Source organism: Ictidomys tridecemlineatus, chromosome 5, assembly GCF_052094955.1.
Source record: "Ictidomys tridecemlineatus isolate mIctTri1 chromosome 5, mIctTri1.hap1, whole genome shotgun sequence".
NCBI classification, from domain to species: Eukaryota; Metazoa; Chordata; class Mammalia; order Rodentia; family Sciuridae; genus Ictidomys; species Ictidomys tridecemlineatus.
In genome coordinates, this window is record NC_135481.1 from 64,478,447 (window position 1) to 64,495,993 (window position 17,547).

General features: G+C 42.9%; 1 protein-coding gene across 6 annotated transcripts in view; it reads left to right on the plus strand.

The window, feature by feature from the left end:
- The window catches only part of Smoc1 (SPARC related modular calcium binding 1), a 157,299-nt gene that overhangs the window by 86,304 nt on the left and 53,448 nt on the right, over positions 1-17,547 (plus strand). The window lies entirely within an intron of this gene.

Below are 17,547 nucleotides of genomic sequence, written 5' to 3' on the forward strand. Positions count from 1 at the left end.
CCTTGAACAAAGCAGAGCCCTCTTTGAGCAAAAAGTGTACTGTGGCCCCTGGAGTGTTTGTGCTCTCGTGTGCACAGGCATGCATGAGTGTACGTACACTCAGACTGGAAAATCTCTTTTTGGTTGGTCCCACCTCTCCATGGTCCTCAGGTTAGTTCTTGGTGTAAAGGTAACTGGCTCTGTTGACACAGGCACAGACTGCTTCTGAAACTCAACAGCAGGGGGGTAATAATGTGCTCCTTAGGGACATTTCTAGGTTGCCTCTGCTACACAGGAGCTTGTGGCTGGGAGGCAGCAGCAGGATTCTCAGAGTTAGGACACATGCCAACTGGATGTAGGTGCTATGGGGAAGGTCATTGGATAGGGTGGGCTTAGCATGATTGGGGATGGTCCCCATGCCTGCGACTCTCCTTGTCCAATAGAGCATCACTGGGGGAGTCCTTGTCCTGGCGCTGGGGTGGGGAGGACTTCAGGGATTTAAAGCTTTCCTGTTATTACAGGATCAGTGGGCAAAGGACGTAGGCTGGCTCTGGGTCCGAGAGGTCTCAGGTTTCTTTTCTGGGCCAGGTTAGGGAATGACTGGTTTCAGACTGAGTGCTGTTGGGTAGAAATGTGGAGGGGTGGTGGGGTGCGGATTGCACATCAATATGATAAAGGTTTTCCAGTTGACTGCGGCAGACCGAAGCAGTGGCTAAACTGACCGTGTCTGCCAATCCTGGTGGAGGTGCTCCTTATTCACTTCCTTGTTTTACGCCTACCACAAACCCACTTATGGGTGGGGGTACAGCAGTGGGACATGGAGTGGAGAACTGGGGTTCAAGCCCAGAGCCCTCCAGAGGTCTCAGAACTAGCAGTTTCAACAGAGGCAGCCTGGGGCTATGGGCCGTGTGCTGCCCCTGGAGCCAGCCTGCCTGGGTGCCAGGCCAGCCTCACTATGCTGGCAAGTTACCCAGCTACTCCAGGTCTTTATCTGAAAAATGGGAAGTGATGATTATTACCTATTAAAAATCTCACTTTAAAAATGAGATGATTATCTCTGCCATTGGTATGTGTTACCCATATGTTCTATTTTACTATTACCATTAAGTCATATATGATGTATTACTCTTACTCTGGTATTTATTATGTATTACTATTATCATTACGGTTGTTAATGGTTATTGTTATAGATTCCCTCGTGAGGTTTTGATGAGGGATTGGATGAGTGAACACATGTAAAACACTTGGAACAAATGAATGCCAAATAAATGTCATCATTATCATCATGATTCCTGTCTCTACTACGATTCTACTATTCAGGTCTTCCTAAGATTTTTATGAATGATACCACTTAAAGAAAAAAAGAAAACAAAATCCTAAGATCTTTCATTGAAACTCCCCAAGTTTGGAAATTGCTGAACTCTTTCAATTTCTCAACTTTTTTTTTTTTTTTTAGGGATTACAAGGGATATTTTATATAATGGTGGGATTCATTATTACGTATTTGTACATGCGCAAAGTGGAAATCAGTTTTTAATTATTTATTTTAGTAAAAAGAATGTACGAAATCTTTTGTATGTATTTTGAACTGCATTGTTAAGCTTCACGTCTGGGGGAGGAAATCAGACCTTCTCAGATGAGAGGGGGTAGAGGCGATTGAGAGGAGGGCAGAGTCCACAGAGGCTGTTTTCTGCCTTCTCTAGGCTTGTGCAATCTTGGTGTGTTGCTCATGAGGACAGTTGACCCCTGCCCTCCTGATTCTGAAATGTTTGCTGCCTGGGAGAGCCTGCTGGCCAGCTTTTGTTTTGGTGAGGCCAGGCAGACCAGGTGGTGTTTGCTGAAGGAAAAGAACTTCCAGATGAGTCCAGGATGAAGGGCTAAATGAGAGTGCCCAGGGAGCCCAGCAGAGGTTATACAGACGCTGGGTACCCCTCCATTATTGGACTGCCATGTGTCCTCAGGCCCAGCTGGCTCACCCCGGTGGGCAGACAGATAGCCAGACAACAGCCCATCCCAGCTCAAGTGATTGAGTGGATGTGCCTTCCTCCTGATCAAAAATGCTGCAATAGCTTTATAAAATGAGACTGCCTCTTTGAGGGCGTTTTAGTCCCATTGACAGGCGGCTGGAGAGTGCGGGCGACAAAATGCTTTTCTCTTTCCCTCCCCTTCGTCATCACTTAGCTGGACTTTTTTTTTTTTTTTTCTCTTCCTTAGACCAAAACCCAGAGTCAAGCTGCATTTCGTTAATGTTCCTTAGAATATTGACATGTACACATCCTGGTGTTAATAACAACATATTTTAGCCCTGGGAATTATTACACACTCTCTTGAAGTTTATGGAGGGGATGATGGGGTCTAATGGGATTGGGTTTGTCTGGTGTGGGACACAGCTTGAGACCACATGACTGAGCTGAGACTTTAATGGGGTTCAGATGGGACTCTATGGCTTCTGTTCTCTTCCTTTGTTTCCCCTGGTCCTCTTTCCTCCTTAGGCCGGATCCCAATTCCCTCTCACACATACACATACTTCATTTGCCTCCTGTAGCAGTGATACTAAAACTGCACATTAGATCACGTTAGATACTTTGTAATTAAAAAAAAATTTTTTTTTGTAGTTGTAGATGGACAGCATGCCTTTCTTTTTTTTTTTTTAAATTTATTTTTATGTGGTGCTGAGGATCCAATGCAGTGCCCTACACGTGCTAGGCAAGTGATCTGCCATTGAGCTACAACTCCCCCAGCCCTGAGATCACATTAGATTCTTAACAGTCTCAAAACCCTAGTCCATGTCCATGTCTCACCCAGACCATTAAATCAAATTCTGGGAGTGTGACCCAGGCCTCGTATTTTTTGAGCTCCCTGCGTAATGCCAGTGTTTGGTCAAAGTTTGAAGCTACTTAGAAAGGGCATTTCCACTCTTGTTTGTTTCTTTTCTTTCTTTCTGTACTGAGGGAGGGGTGAACCCAGGGGTGCTTAACCACTGAGCCATATCCTCCGCCCTTTTTTATTTTTTATTTAGAGAGAGGGTCTTGCTGAGTTGCTTAGGGCCTCACTAAGTTGCTAAGGCTGGCTTTGAACTCGCGATTCTCCTGCTTCAGCCTCCCTGGCTGCTGGGTTTACAGGCGTTGTGCTACAGCACCCAGCTCCACTATCATTTCTTGATGGCATTATTGGATGGGAAGTTATGACTCTTTGGTGACCTATTAAGTCAGGAGCTACAGGCTCTGTCCTTTACTGTGATCTGTTCTGTTTTCTCTTCTGGGTATCAAGAGCATAATTCCTGACATCTGGCCTAACCAAATCCCCTGCCAAGTGACTGTCTGGTGCCCAAGCTGATTAACTGAAATCCCAGCCATCATGGAAGGGTGCTGGCTTGCCACCACCAGGAAGTGCTGGCTGCAGTTTGTCAAGCGTGTGCCTCTCCAAATGACAATGATGGGACTCTTTATGGAGTGCTAGCAAGTGCTAGGCACTGAGTTTTCCTTCTATTAGTCTCCCACTACGACTTTTTTGAGGTAGTTATTAATACCTTTATGCATAAAGGAAACTGAGTTTCAGAGGCAGTGAATAACAATTTGAGGTCACAGAGCCAGAAAGGGTTTGTAGTCAGCCTGCCTGGTTTCAGGGTCTGTGTGCTATTTTGTGCTTCAAAAGTGGCCTTGATACATGTGTCTTTCATTTTCATCACCATTGTTATCCCAGCAGTTCCCTCTCTTGTTGCCCAATCAATCAAATACACATTTAGGAAAAAAAAAAACCCTTTGATTATGGAAATTTTTTAAAACACAAAAAAGTAGGCATAATAACATAATGAACTCCATGTACCCATCACCAGCTCCAACAATGATTGACACGTGGCCAATTCTGTTTCGTCTTTACATCATTTTCGTCTCCCATCCCTAACTGAATTGCTTCAAAGCAAATCCCCAGACAACATATTTTTTTTATCCCAAGCTGACAGTCTTGAGCTCCCCTGTATTCTGGGCTGTATACTGGTTGTTATAGGGGATTAAAAAAAAAAAAAAAGATGTCCTACTTCTGCCTTCAAGGGGTTTACATGCAGAAAAGATATTAAGGCAAATGATAAAATACCTAGGTATAATGGGTAATACGGATTTTAAAAGCCCATTAACAAGTCAGTTATTTGAAATTCAGAATGCAATTTTGTTGTTGAGAACATATATACAAATTTAAATTTTGTGACCATAAACATTTTATACAAAACTGAAAAAACAGTGACACACATTAACCTTAGTTAAAAAGCGCTAATCTTTTGTAAATAGTTCTTAAAATTTGGAGCAAAAGAGCCTAGTAGAAAAACTGCACAGAACATATCAACAAGCAGATCACTCAATAATAATAAATAGACAATAAGTGAATCTGAATGATGTTGTCTTCCCTGGTCACTAAAGATGCACAAATAACAGTGATGATTTTGTTTTGCTTATCAAATCAGAAAAAAATCAGAAAAGATGATAATATTTGGGGAGAAGGCTACCCCTGTATTGCCATGGAAGAAGAAAACTGGCATTGACTTTTTAAGGGGTGATTTTGCAATGGGAGTCAAAACTCCTTAATTGTGTCCATATTTTGGACCTATAGTTCCACTTCTAGGAATTTATTCTAGGGAAATAATTAAAAATATATGAAAATATTTTGCCACAAGGATTTCCATCCAAGTTCTGTTTATAGTAGCAAAAATTTGGAAACAACCTAAATATCCAATAATAGAGAATGGTTTAAAAATTGTTTAAACAAATTATGGCATAGCCACACCAGGCAACTACTGAAATGAGGCTCATTTTGCATAAGTGTCTGTTGAATATTTTAGGGACTTAATTGGTCCAATAATTAAAAAGAGAAATATTTTCATATTTTCTTCCTCAATAGAAAATCTATCATAATCTGTAACAAGAAGTTCTGAAAACATAGAAGTGCATAGGGTGGAGATAGAAACAGTGACTTATTTATTAGCAACAATTAAGTCTATAAGTCTCTAGATTTTTCCTTGTGCATACTTATTATCATTATGTAGGATAAAAATAGTACCATATCATGTATTTTCATAACATTTTAAAACGAATTATATTGTGGACTTATTTTTGGTTTCTTATAGCTCTACCTCATTAAAAAATGATCACATTGTATTCCATGAGTCTTGGAAATTTGGGAATTAAATTTCTAGATGGCAGATATTGGGTGAAAAGGCCCAACTTTAAAAAAAATATATATATATTTTTGTTGTTGTTGATGGACCTTTATTTTATTGCTGAGAATTGAACTCAGTGCCTCACACATGCTAGGCAAGCACTCTACCACTGAGCCACACCCCCAGCCCAGGCCCAACTTTTTGAAGGCACTTGATGCATATTATTAAATTGTTTTCCACACATGTTGAGCAATTGTGTGGTTGACTAATGGTTGTTACGAGTCATATTCTCAAATCATTTTAACTTTTTGTTTTAATTGATTATAGTTCTAATATTATTATAGAATATTAGAATAAACACCATTTATTATAACTTCTATAATAATAAAATGTTATGTTTCCTGTCTTTGAGCCTCAGGGTCCAGGAGCATTTTTTCTTGATGCATCTCTGCCAGAAAATTAACAACTTTTTCATTCATTCGAACCACTGTTCTTCCCATTAGTGCATAAACATATGCATTATTCCCGGAGGTCATTTTCTTGCATATAGAGGTCCTGGGAGCTGTCATTTCTTCTTGATTATGCTTTGTTCTGAAGTTGGAGGATCAAAGAAAAAGTTGTGTGGCTTTTTGACAAAGGCAGTGGGTTCCCTTGTCATTTCTGTAAGTCCTTACTGTTGTGTTTTCTCAAACCCAGGGAGATGCAATACTTATTTTCCAAGTGTCTGGAATTGGTCTATGAAGCAGGATTTGTTCCTTTTTAGCTTCCCCCTGATTTCCCCCCACAGTACAGAATTGCTCTTCCTGATGTCACTCCTGAAAACCTGAGTTTTGTGACCAGCTTGCCCTGGAAACATCTTGGCTTGTCATCTGGTCTTCTCTTCCAGCATCTCAGCAAGTGCTGGAAGTCTCAATGCTTTACATGAACTGTGAACCTTCGTTGGCCTGGGCTGGTTAAACGTTGGCAGGCTGAGGTGCTGAGCGTCCTTGTGGAATGGAAAAGATTTGTTCCATCTTTGAGGAGAGTAGACCTCTGAGTAGAGAGGCAATGGTCATTTTCGTGTTAATGGGGAAAGATCTTGCCTGGAGCAACAGTGTGACTCTCTCCTCAGACCCGATAGAGGACCTAAAAGAACTGAGACCCAGAGTGCATATGTAAGCTTTTTTCCAGGCATAGGTGGCCCCAAACAGAACCAGTTGTTAGGTTTTTTGGGGGGAGGGGGAGGGACAGCACTCAGGATTGAACTCAGGAGCACTCAACCACAGAGCCACATCCCCAGCCCTATTTTGTATTTCATTTAGAAACAGGGTCTCACTAAGTTGCTTAGTGCCTCACATTTGCTGAGGCTGGCTTTGAACTCTCTATCCTCCTGCCTCAGCCTCCCAAGCTGCTGGGATTACAGGCGTATGCCACTGCATCTGGCCAGTTTTTAGGTTTTAATGGATGGTACCATAATTTAGACCCCAGCTCTCTGGTGCATATAAAATGCCAACATATTCTCTCTCTGTCTTTCTCTGTCTCTCTCTCTCTTTCAGCAATCATATTGTTAAAAATTCAAGCCCATTTTTTAGGCAAAGATGGTGTAAATGGTAAATGGACCCTTGTTGGGAAAGTTGTTGCTTTTCTTTTTCCCTTTTTAAAGAGTGCTCAATAAACATGGTTACTATAATTTGAACATCTACTGTGTTCAGGACATTTTACTACTTGTTTTACATGTGTTTTTCCCTTCAAGTTGCTTTTGTTCCAAATGACCCATGGTGTGGATCATGTATACAGAAATGTGCTCTATTCAGCACACTTGCTGCTCAGCAAATGTTGGGTTTTCTTCTTCTTTAGGTGTTACTTTGCTCAACTGTAATATGGGAAAGTTGGCACTGAAAAGGTTGGCAAACTATGGTCTGTTGAGCTTACCACCTATTTTTGTTCTTTAAAACTATTGGCTCTGTGGAGACATAATTTGCACAACATAAAATTTGCCCTTTCTAATGTAGAATTGAGTATATTCACAGAATTGTGCAACCATCACCAGTATCTAATGCCAGGCCTTGTGCACCACTGAAGAACTCCTGTACCCCATTGGCTGACCTCAGCTTTTCATAGTCACTAATCTTTATGTATATTTCATATAAATGGAATCAGAATGTGTGGACGTTCATGGTTGATTCTTTGACTCACCATTATGTTTTCAAGGTTCAACCAAGTTGTGCCATGAATCAGTATTTCATTCTTTTTTATTGTTAATATTCTATTATATGGCTGTGTCCTGTTTTGTCTATCCATTCTTCAGCAGATGGACATTTAGGTTGTTTCCACTTTTTGGCTATCATAAATAAGGCCGTTGTGAACATTCATATTCATATTTTTTTGTTTCATTATGTATATATATTTTCAGTTCTCTTGAAATAGAATTGCTAGGTTACATGGTAACTACATATTTAAGTTTTTAAGGAATTGACAGACTTTTTCAATATGGCTGTACCATTTTATAGTCCTACTAATAATGTATGAAGGTTCCAACTTCCTTACATTTTTGCCAACAGTTGTTATTATCTGTCTTCTTTATGATAGCTGTCCTGGTGGGTGAGAATTGGTATCTTTGTGGTTTTGGTTTGACTAAAAATGTTGAGCATCTTTTCATGTGCTTTTTGGCCATTTATATATCCTTAGGGAAATATCTATTTGGATCTTTTGCCCATTTCTTAATTCAGTTCTTTGCCTTTTTATTATTGAGTTGTTGGAATTGTATATATATTCTAGATATGACTTATATATACAATTTACAAATATTTTCTTTCATCTTCTTGGTAACTTTTTCATTTTCTTGATAATATCTTTTGAGGCACAAAACTTTTAATTTTGAAGTCCAATTTATTTATTTTCTTTTCTTCTATTGCTTATGCTTTTGTTGACATACCATTTCTCAACTCGAGATAACAAAGATTTACTCCTGTGCTTTGTTCTAAAAGTTCTATGATTTCAGATCCTACATTTAGGTCTTTAATCCATTTGGGTTAGTCTGTGTGCATTGTGTGAGGTAGGGGTCCAATTTCACCTTATTGCCTGTGTGTAAACCATTACCTCAGCACAACGTGTTGAGAAGGCTTTCTTTCCCCTTGAATTGTCTTGGTACCCTTGTTGAAATCGGGTGAAGGTCAATATGAGGGCTTATTTCTGGGATTCTCAATTCCATCCCATTGATCTCCATCCATGTCTAGCCTTATGCTAGTATTACCCTGTCTTGATTATTATAACTTTGCCATGAGTTTTGAAATCTTCTCCTTCCTCTTCAAATCTCACTGTTTTGTTCATAACCTGCATGTGGGGTTGACACCATCTTCTCTTCCCAGGGCAGTGCATCTGGGTGCAGAATTTCCAGGTACTCGTGGCCTGTGTTGTAGTCAGAGGTTTTGTGATAGTATCAGTGTCCTTGATTTGGTATTTGCAAGGGAAGGGGGAGGGAGGGAGAGAGGGATGCAAATCGGTGGTGGGAAACTCTCTAGCATCACCAAAGATGAGTCTTGTGTGTGCTAAGAGTTTTCAGTCTTCAATAGGCTTATCTTTGAATTTTCTAGCGGGGGAGGGATTTCTTTTCTGAATCAGGAACTGTGGGTTACTGTGAGCTGTGTCACCCTAGAGATGTGCTGCAGCCTGTTCCCATAGAATGCTGGGCTCTTGGGCTCTTTCCTCTTCCTACCCTGATGTTTCCTCCGAGCTCACTCAGGTTCTCAGCACTTCAGGATCTGGGAAGATGTAGGAGCTGGTGCCTTAGTGAGCAGCAGCAGCAGTCAGCTCTCCGAGGGGGCTCTACCTTTTGCCTTCCTGTGAGAGTTCTAGGTGGCATGTAATTTGTGGTCAATAAGCAATCTGTTTCTGCAGATATAAAAGTAAAATTTTGATTTTGTAAATGATGGCAGGATCAGAGCCTGATCCCTGCACGTGCAGGAGGGACTTGTCTATGGCGGGAGCCACCACTATTGTTTTGTCAATGGGAGAATTGGTACCATCGGAAGTGGGGACATGCATCAAGATGAGGTGGATGGAGCTGTTCTGTGTGCTCAGAACACTGTCCATTGTGTTCTGTGAGGACTTTCTGACCCCAGCTTCTGCTGTGTCCTGCTCTTCTGTGACTGACCTCCAGCTGAATGATCACTGTGCATCCTCTCAAAGACTGGCTGACGTTATTCATTTTGGCTCAAGCACACAGGATTTGGGTGCTCCCAGCTGGGCATCTGATCTCCTGGTAGCCCTTGGGATTCTGTCCCTATCACTTGTCTATTGTGGAAATGAAAGGAGCAAGCTCTGGGCGGTATCTGCAGCTGCTCTTGTGCAAAGGGGTATACTTGGGAAGGAGGGAAAGATGGAAGCGCTTCTCTGGCCTTCCTTCTGTCTGTGGGAGAGAAAGGACCCATGATGGCAGGCCTCAGTCACTCTCCCAACGATTCTTCTCTTTTTCAGATGATAATAATCAGCAGCAACACCAACACTTTCTCATTTATACAGCATTTACTATGTTGTGGGCTGTTTTATATATGCCTGCCATGTATTTATTTACTGCAACCTATGAGGCTGGCACTGTTATAGTTCTGTCTCATAGATGAGGAAATGGAAGCACAGAGGAGCTGAGTAGCTTGCTTAGGGTCACACAGCCTACGACTTGGTTAGAGCCAGGGTTCAAACCCAAGCAGCCTCACTCCTAAGTTCTTGGTCCTCTCTCAAGGACACTACCATCTTTTGAGGGGTGTTGATAAAGTAGGGCATATCCGGGAGAGTGAGTCAGGTGAGTTACAGGGGAAATATTCAGGGGGAGCCAGAGATGTTTGGCTTGGAGATGAGAAGAACCAAGGATGAGTAGAAGTGAGATGACCAAAGGGATACCCGAATGACAATAGCCTTGTCTGTGAATGATAAAAGCCTTTGTACAGTCCTCTAAGCCAACCCAGGATCACTGAGTAAATACACAAAGATAAGAGATTCTGATTCAAAATAGGGGAGAACTTTTTACAAGCAGAGCAGTCTATAGAAGAAACATCTGTAGGATTTAACTACCCATCCTGGGAAGTGGGCAAGCAGAGGTGGACATCCTGCAGGGATGCAGCATGGCTATGAGGGCTGGAGAGGGGGTTAAATCAATGACCTCTGGGGAACACTCTTTAGGATTTTGTAAGACAAATGGTAATATTCCATAAAGTAGTTAGACACACAGTAGGTCCACTGGCAACACTTATTCAGGACATGTCCAGGCAGAGCTGATAATACACATGCAGTTAGGACTGTTTTCATTCCAGTGTAAATACATAGAAGATGCCAGGAGCTAACCCTGCAGGTGGGTCAGTAAACTCTTTTGCAAAATGGAAGGGATCAGGGTCCCCCCACCCCATGTCAAAATAGGGAAAGGTCATAGAAACACAGGCATGGGGTGGAAGAAAGGGAAATTTAATGAAAAGTGAAGTCAGACCTGGGTTCTTAAAAAGGGCTCCCAATATATGTCACTTTGTCCTACTACCAGCCAGATTTTCCATAATTCTAAAATGAACAGAGCTCCTACATATAAGGACTTTCTTATTGGGTGTTTTGTAAACACCAAAACATATTAGATCTCCCCCTGCAAAAAAAAAAAAAAAAAAAAATGGAAATAAAAGGAAATCAATAAGAGTTACCAATATTTGCTGTTTACAAATCTGGATCATTCTAGGCACAAACAGAGGGCAGGTCTCAGAAAACAAATTTCTGTGCTTTCCTATTTTTTAAAAATATCTTTGTATGTGCGTTGCGTGAATTGGATTCCATTTTTTTGGAAAATGCAAAAATAAAAAAAAAGTTGATTATAGACTAAGAAGAATGGTCTTACCACTGACAGGTGCTAGTTTATGCATTATTTTAACTTTTCTCTTATACAGTAGAAGACCAATTTCCAGAAGGGTTGTAGAGTTATGGACTTTTTGAATTAAAGGGCCTTGGAGGTATCTGCTTCTCCCTACTGCTCCAATCCAGGGCTTTTGGTTCCATTTATAGTCTTGTACCAAGTGGTTTATGTACTTTCTGCTCGATTGCCATCAGACAGGGAGCTTATTCCCAGGGTGACAAAACCCATAATATATTCTGGGGCCATTTTGTTGGGAAGTCCTTCTTTACATTATATTGATTTGAGAGCTTTCAAAAGCTGTCTTCCTATGATTTCTAATAGATGACTCCAGCTGTAGTCATGGGACTTACAAAATCCATAGAAATCTCACATTTCACAGAAAGATTTGAAGATGGAACCATTATGTCCTTGTGAAATCCTCTCTTTTAGCCAGCAAATATATATATATTTTTTTTGGCCTGGCAAAAATCCTTTTGGCAAAAATCCTTTTATCAATCAATCATTCCCATATCATAGGGCTTTATATCTCTTTTCTGCTGGTCTCTTTCTTCCAGATCTGATTTTCTAAGGTCCTTCCTCAGACAGGACACAAGATTTAGTAGGGGTGTCTTTGGGGATGAATGGGGCTGTCTCTTAACTAACTAATGTCATGTTGGCATCCATACCACACCATCAACTCACCAAGACGTGGTCCACAAAGACTCCCATGTTTAAGAGGATTTGAAAATTGAAGGATCACCTCCTTCTCTGCGTCTCCTCTTAAATTCTGGATGATGAGGTATATACTTGAAAAGGAAAATTCCTCACACCTGACACTGTGTTAGATGCTTTTCCTGTCTTCCCTCCCAGAGCACCTTCTTTGTTATTTTTCTTTTCAGCATGTGGCTGAGAACACGGGTACCATGAAATGCTCCTCACACAGAGGTTAAGGTGGAGTCCTCTCGTTTAAGAGGTTTAGGAAATGCTACAAATTGGACCTTCCTCTTAGAGCTAAACCATCTGTGGAGTTAAAGCTAGGAAGACTTCTGCAGTGGAGAAATCTTTTTCACTTGGATTAACCCAATATTTCCAGAGTTACTTGGCCAGAGAATACCTTCACCTCCTATAATTCCTGTTACACCCATAGAACACCCCCAATGGTGTCTGTCAGTATAGCAGCCAGGACCAGGGAGAGACAGCCACGGACCTCCCATCTCTGGAGGAAACCCAAAGAAATGGGCATGCACGGGAGATGGTTTCCATCATGGGTTTCTTAGGGAAGTGGATGGCTGGTAGGAAGGAAGGCAGAAAAGTGAAATAACAAAGAAGCTGCTCTGGAGGGGAGTTCTGACCTCTGTCAGAGAAGTCCCCAGAAAGGGCCAAGGGAAGGCTGGCCAGCCAGTGGGTGCTGGGGGGCCCCCAGGCTGTTCTACAAAGCACCCCAGGAAAGACTTCTCACTCACTAGAGCAGATGGCTCTCTTCCAGCTGCCTCCTCTGGGAGAATATTTATCCTTGTCTCCCTCACCCCAAGAATTCTATTTGCCAGAGAATTACAAGGCACAGAGAGACCCAGGCAGTTCCCACAGAAGCCAGCACTTGTCACGACTTCTTTTCTCCTTCTCCCTTCTAGGCCTGAGACATTTCCATCTGTTAGGATTAAGGACCAGGGACTCTGCTACTTCTCTCTCTCTCTTTCTCTCTCTCTCTCTCTGGGCCTCAGTTTCCTCACTTTGGGTTACACTGGTGATCTCTGCGGCGGTTTCTAGCCCCGTCCATTCTGAAGTGTTATGAGCAATGATTCTAATTTCCTGGGATGTCATTAATGATGACACTTGAAGAACAGCTCTGTCCAGGCGTCTCCTATAAGGACTTGCACATGGGTTGACTTTGAGGCCTAAATGAGGTAATGCAGAGATCACGGATGGGGACTGAAAAGCCATTATTAAAGTAAAAGGTGGAATTTTCCATTTTGGGCATGGCACCTATGGGCAATGGTGGCCTATCTACATAATCTACCTACCCCTCTGAGTTTCTCCTTGCTTTCCTATCCTCAGCTCCTGTGAATTGGTGTTTTCTAGGACCCTTTCCACTGCCTTTGTTGGCAGTGCTGGCCTTCCACATTCTCCCAGGTGGCCAGCAGTTGGGCTAATGTTGAAGATTAGCAGGCTTAAAGTGATTGCAGATTTGTCTTAATCTTGGATGGAGGTTAAACTGCAATATGCCACTGAGCTGTTTATGTAAAGGGCTTCTTGCCAATAATATGAATGTATGTGAGTCAGAGATGAAACTTACTTATCTAAGGACACACAGTTTTAATATACCCGTTGGAACACCTGTTACATCCCACAGGATAATTACAGTACAAGCAGAGAGCAAAAAAAAAACCAAACAAACAAAAAACTCCTTTTGGTTGAGGTGTGCACACTTTTTGTCTCTAAAGGAAGTACCCTCAGTTGACACTTCAGCCTACTAGAAGGCTTCAGCATGGTAGAGAGCCAGTTCCCTGGTTTGTGCCTGTACCTTTGGAGTGGGAACAATGCTGAGTTGTGAGAACTGCACAGCAAGATATTAGAAACAGCCAACTGCCTGTTTAGTTCCTCAGGCCCAAGCTTCTCCTATAGATTAAAGCTGAGAGTTGATCAATTTGAGGCTTGCAGGGAAACAAAGGCTATTACTTATTAATTTAAAAGAATAAGTTTGCAAGGGAGGAAGATTGACCAGGCAGAATTCACATTTGGTTGTCTGTATAAACCATCAATTCTATAGAATGTATACCCTGATTGCTTTACTTCTGTGAAAGGAATAGAACTGTTTCTATATCTTCCCACTCTCAAACTTTTTTCAAACATTTTGCTGATTTCAGATTGCTCTTTCCCCTCAGGCTGGTCAGAATGGGATGTTCTTTTGTCCTCATGAGATAATCTGGCGCTGGCCTCTTTGAAGGTACAGATAGTTTTCTTTAAAAATAACATGATGATAATAAAAATAAATAGTTAAGGTGAACTGGGCACTTACTCTCTGAGCTAAGTATTTTATTTACATTACTTAATTTAATTCTCCCAACAATGGAGATAGGTACTATTGCCATCATCTTCCCTTTTAAAATAAATGCAGACAGTTTGAGCCTTAGTCTAATGAAGAAGCTTTCCAGGCTGTAGTCTGTCTTAATGCCATTTCTTTTTTCTGCAAGAAGACATCTTGAAAACTCCCCAAGGCAACTGAAAAACTACTTCTCAATTTAGAATCATGGGCTGATTCTCTTCAGGCCCCTACGACAAAGAGATTCTGCTTGGCCACCTCTGTGGTTCCCACAGTCTGACATCCTTCTGGGGGTCTCTGTGCCTTCTTTTACTTCCATCTACTGCCTCCCGCTATAATACACACGGGGCAGGTGTGCGGGCTGCTGTGTACCCCAGGCACAATTCCCCATTTAGTTTCAGTTTCATAAGATTGGGAAGGAGCTCCCAGTCTGAGGATTTTGTAGTCCAGTTTTTTAGAGTGTGTATGGGTGGAAATGCCAAGGACCCTGGGGAGAAAGGAGCTGTGTTTAGGCTTTTGGGCCTGGCTGGGGGCTGGGAGGCAGTGCCCTGGTGCCCCCAGGGATACAATGGGCACACTCACTGTGCATGTGGCCCTTGGGACCCACTGAGCCCAGAGGTCAGATTATATCCCCTGGAACAAAGCTTTGGGCTTGGCACTTGACTCATGCATTTAGTTGTGACTTTGTGCATGCCTTGGTGGAGGGGGCTCTCCAATCAGCCAGCTCTCGGCAGCCTCCTTGACCACAGTGCCAGGTTCTAGCAGTGCAGCACCAGCCCAGAGGCACGGCCTGGGGTGCTGACTTGGATTGTGCAGGCCTCATACAGAGAGAATCACCTTGACCCTGAGAGCCAAGGGGATCCTGCATGAGTCAGTATGGCCACCCAATCCCAGGACAGAGTCCCCCAGGGGTGATTACTAGCCAAGGAGGAGAAAGCAGCCAACCAGTCACCATTCAAATGCTGCTCTTGGTGAAGCGTCATCTCTAGGAAATGTCCCCTGATGGAATCTGAGGGAGGGTCAGCTCCAAGTTTCCTGCTGCATTTCCCACCCAAGCCTGTGGAGATTGCTAGTGGAGCACTGGCCTGCGAAGAGACGGCTTGCCAGGTGTTTCTGACACAACCAAGAGCAACTATGGTGATAGCCACTCCACCTCTGTCCTTTACCACACGACAAGCACTGCTCTGCCTCCCCTGATCCTCCAGGTTGGACATTGTCACTCCATTGTGTAGACAGGGCTCAGAGAGCTAAGTAAGATGCCCAGTTCCCAACTGGCTGGACTGGGATCCAAGCCCTGGTCGGTATGGATTTCTTTTCTTTCCACCTTTAAGGCCCCTGAGAAAGTAGTGCTGTCCCAACCCAAGATACTGATCTTGGTGAACAGCCATGGCTGTGGGTGACGACTATGCCATGAAACAAGCAGGGGCTGGACGTGTGGTTCCAGGGTCAAGGCACTGGGTGTAGCTGCCTTGCAGAGATGGTAGAGGCAAGTGCCTCATTTTGACAGCAGTTGTCATGCTGGTAGGGACCCTCCATTTTGTCTTGTCCTGGAGGAAGATGCAGGGTGTGGTGCCCACGCGAGAGCAGAAACCTGTCTGCAGCTTTTCTGCCTTAGTGATGACTTCTGGGTCTTGCCCAGTCTGTCAGATTGCTCTTTTCGCTGTCTCCTTCCCTGCCGCCCAACTTAATTTGTATGCGATTACTGTCTAGCTGTGATTTCAATATGTCCTTGATCCCAAGAGACACATTTTTTCACACTTTAATCTATTTGCAGTTGGCACACATCTTGTCATTGAGATCTACAGTTAATGTGCTGCGGCTCTTTAAATTGATATTGCATTTTTAGAATTGATGGAGACCAAGACTTGAGGAAATATGAAAATTTGTGCCTTTATTCAGCCCATCAATCACCTACAATAAATGTCAGGTGCTATGCTAGATGGTCGGAAGGGGGAAATAACTAGTTTGCAGTCCTTGAAGTCATGGTCTAGAGTGGGAAGAAGACTAGTCAAATCAATAGCGAGAGCTCGCTGTGATAAGGGCCCTGAATTTGGGGAAGAATCAGAGGAAGGAGGGGAGGGAGGGGAAGCAGGAAGACAGGGACTGCTTTGAGGTGGAGGTGTGTCATGGAGGGAGATTAGGAGAGGGCCACCGAAGAATTAGAAGAGGACTGGGGCTGGGCTGGGGAATGGTGTCCCAGACAAATTGAATAGTTGGAGCAAACAAAGGTTCAGAATCTGGAGAAACTAGGGTGTGTTTGGGAGCATCAAAGGCTTCATTGTGGTAGAGTGGAGGGTGTGTGGGATGCTCCTGCTGGGGTAGATAGGTTCCGATATGGAGGACCTTGAGCGCCATGCAAATTTCTTTAATCTATCCTGAGTTCAGGGTTGAATCATTTCTGAGGGTTACTTTGTTTTTGGCAGGGCTGGGCATGGAGCCCAGGGCCTCATGTGTGCTAGGCAAGTGCTTTGCCACTGAACTACACCTCCAGTCCTCACTGAGGGGTCTTAAGTAAGGGAATCTGGTCTGATATGTGTTTAGGAACTTCACAGAGAAAACAGAAGGGAAGAGGACAGTGGGGTGGAGTGGGAGGAGGTGGGTGAGGTGACAGCTATGTGGGGGGGAACCTTGGGGGGAGAAGAGTTTCCTAAAGGGTGTGGACAGCTCATTTTCATTTTTTTTTTAAAGAGAGAGTGAGAGAGGGGAGAGAGAGAGAGAGAGAGAGAGAGAGAGAGAGAGAGAGAGAGAGAGAGAGAGAGAGAGAGAGAATTTTTAATATTTTTTTTTTAGTTCTCGGTGGACACAACATCTTTGTTGGTATGTGGTGCTGAGGATCGAACCCGGGCCGCACGCATGCCAGGCGAGCGCGCTACCACCTGAGCCACATTCCCAGCCCTCATTTTCATTTTCTATCCCAGACAAAGGAACCCGACCCTGGAGATTTGGGGAAGGTCACCCAGAGGTGCATCTGGACATCTAGAAGTAGAACCTACAGGCACAAAGGACTTTTCTCATGCTTTTACCCTGTGATGCGTGTGTGCCCTGGCTCAGGAGAGCCACGTGATAGTAGGCAGGCTGATCCATATACGGGTGCTTAGAGAAACTAGAACAAGAAAAGTAGCTTGGGTTGGGGATGTGGCTCAGTAGTAGAGTGCTTGCTTAGCATGTGAGGTCCTGCATTGATCCTCAGTACCGCATATATAAATAGATAAAATAAAGGTTCATCCACAACTAAATCTCTCTCTCTCTCTCTCTCTCTCTCTATATATATATATATAGTAGTATATATATATACTATATATATATATATATATAGTAGTATATATATATATAGTAGCTTACCATTTGTCTCTACTTGTTAAAGAAGCATCAAGTCAATCCACAGTGGTGAAATTCCAGCTCATATTTGCCTAATTAGTTTACTGATCAGAATTCTTAATAATTGGATGGGAGTGCTTGGGAAAAGAATGTACAGGGATTGGTGAGACCCAACACAGGAAAATCACAGTGGACATATCTCAGAACGATAACAGCTGT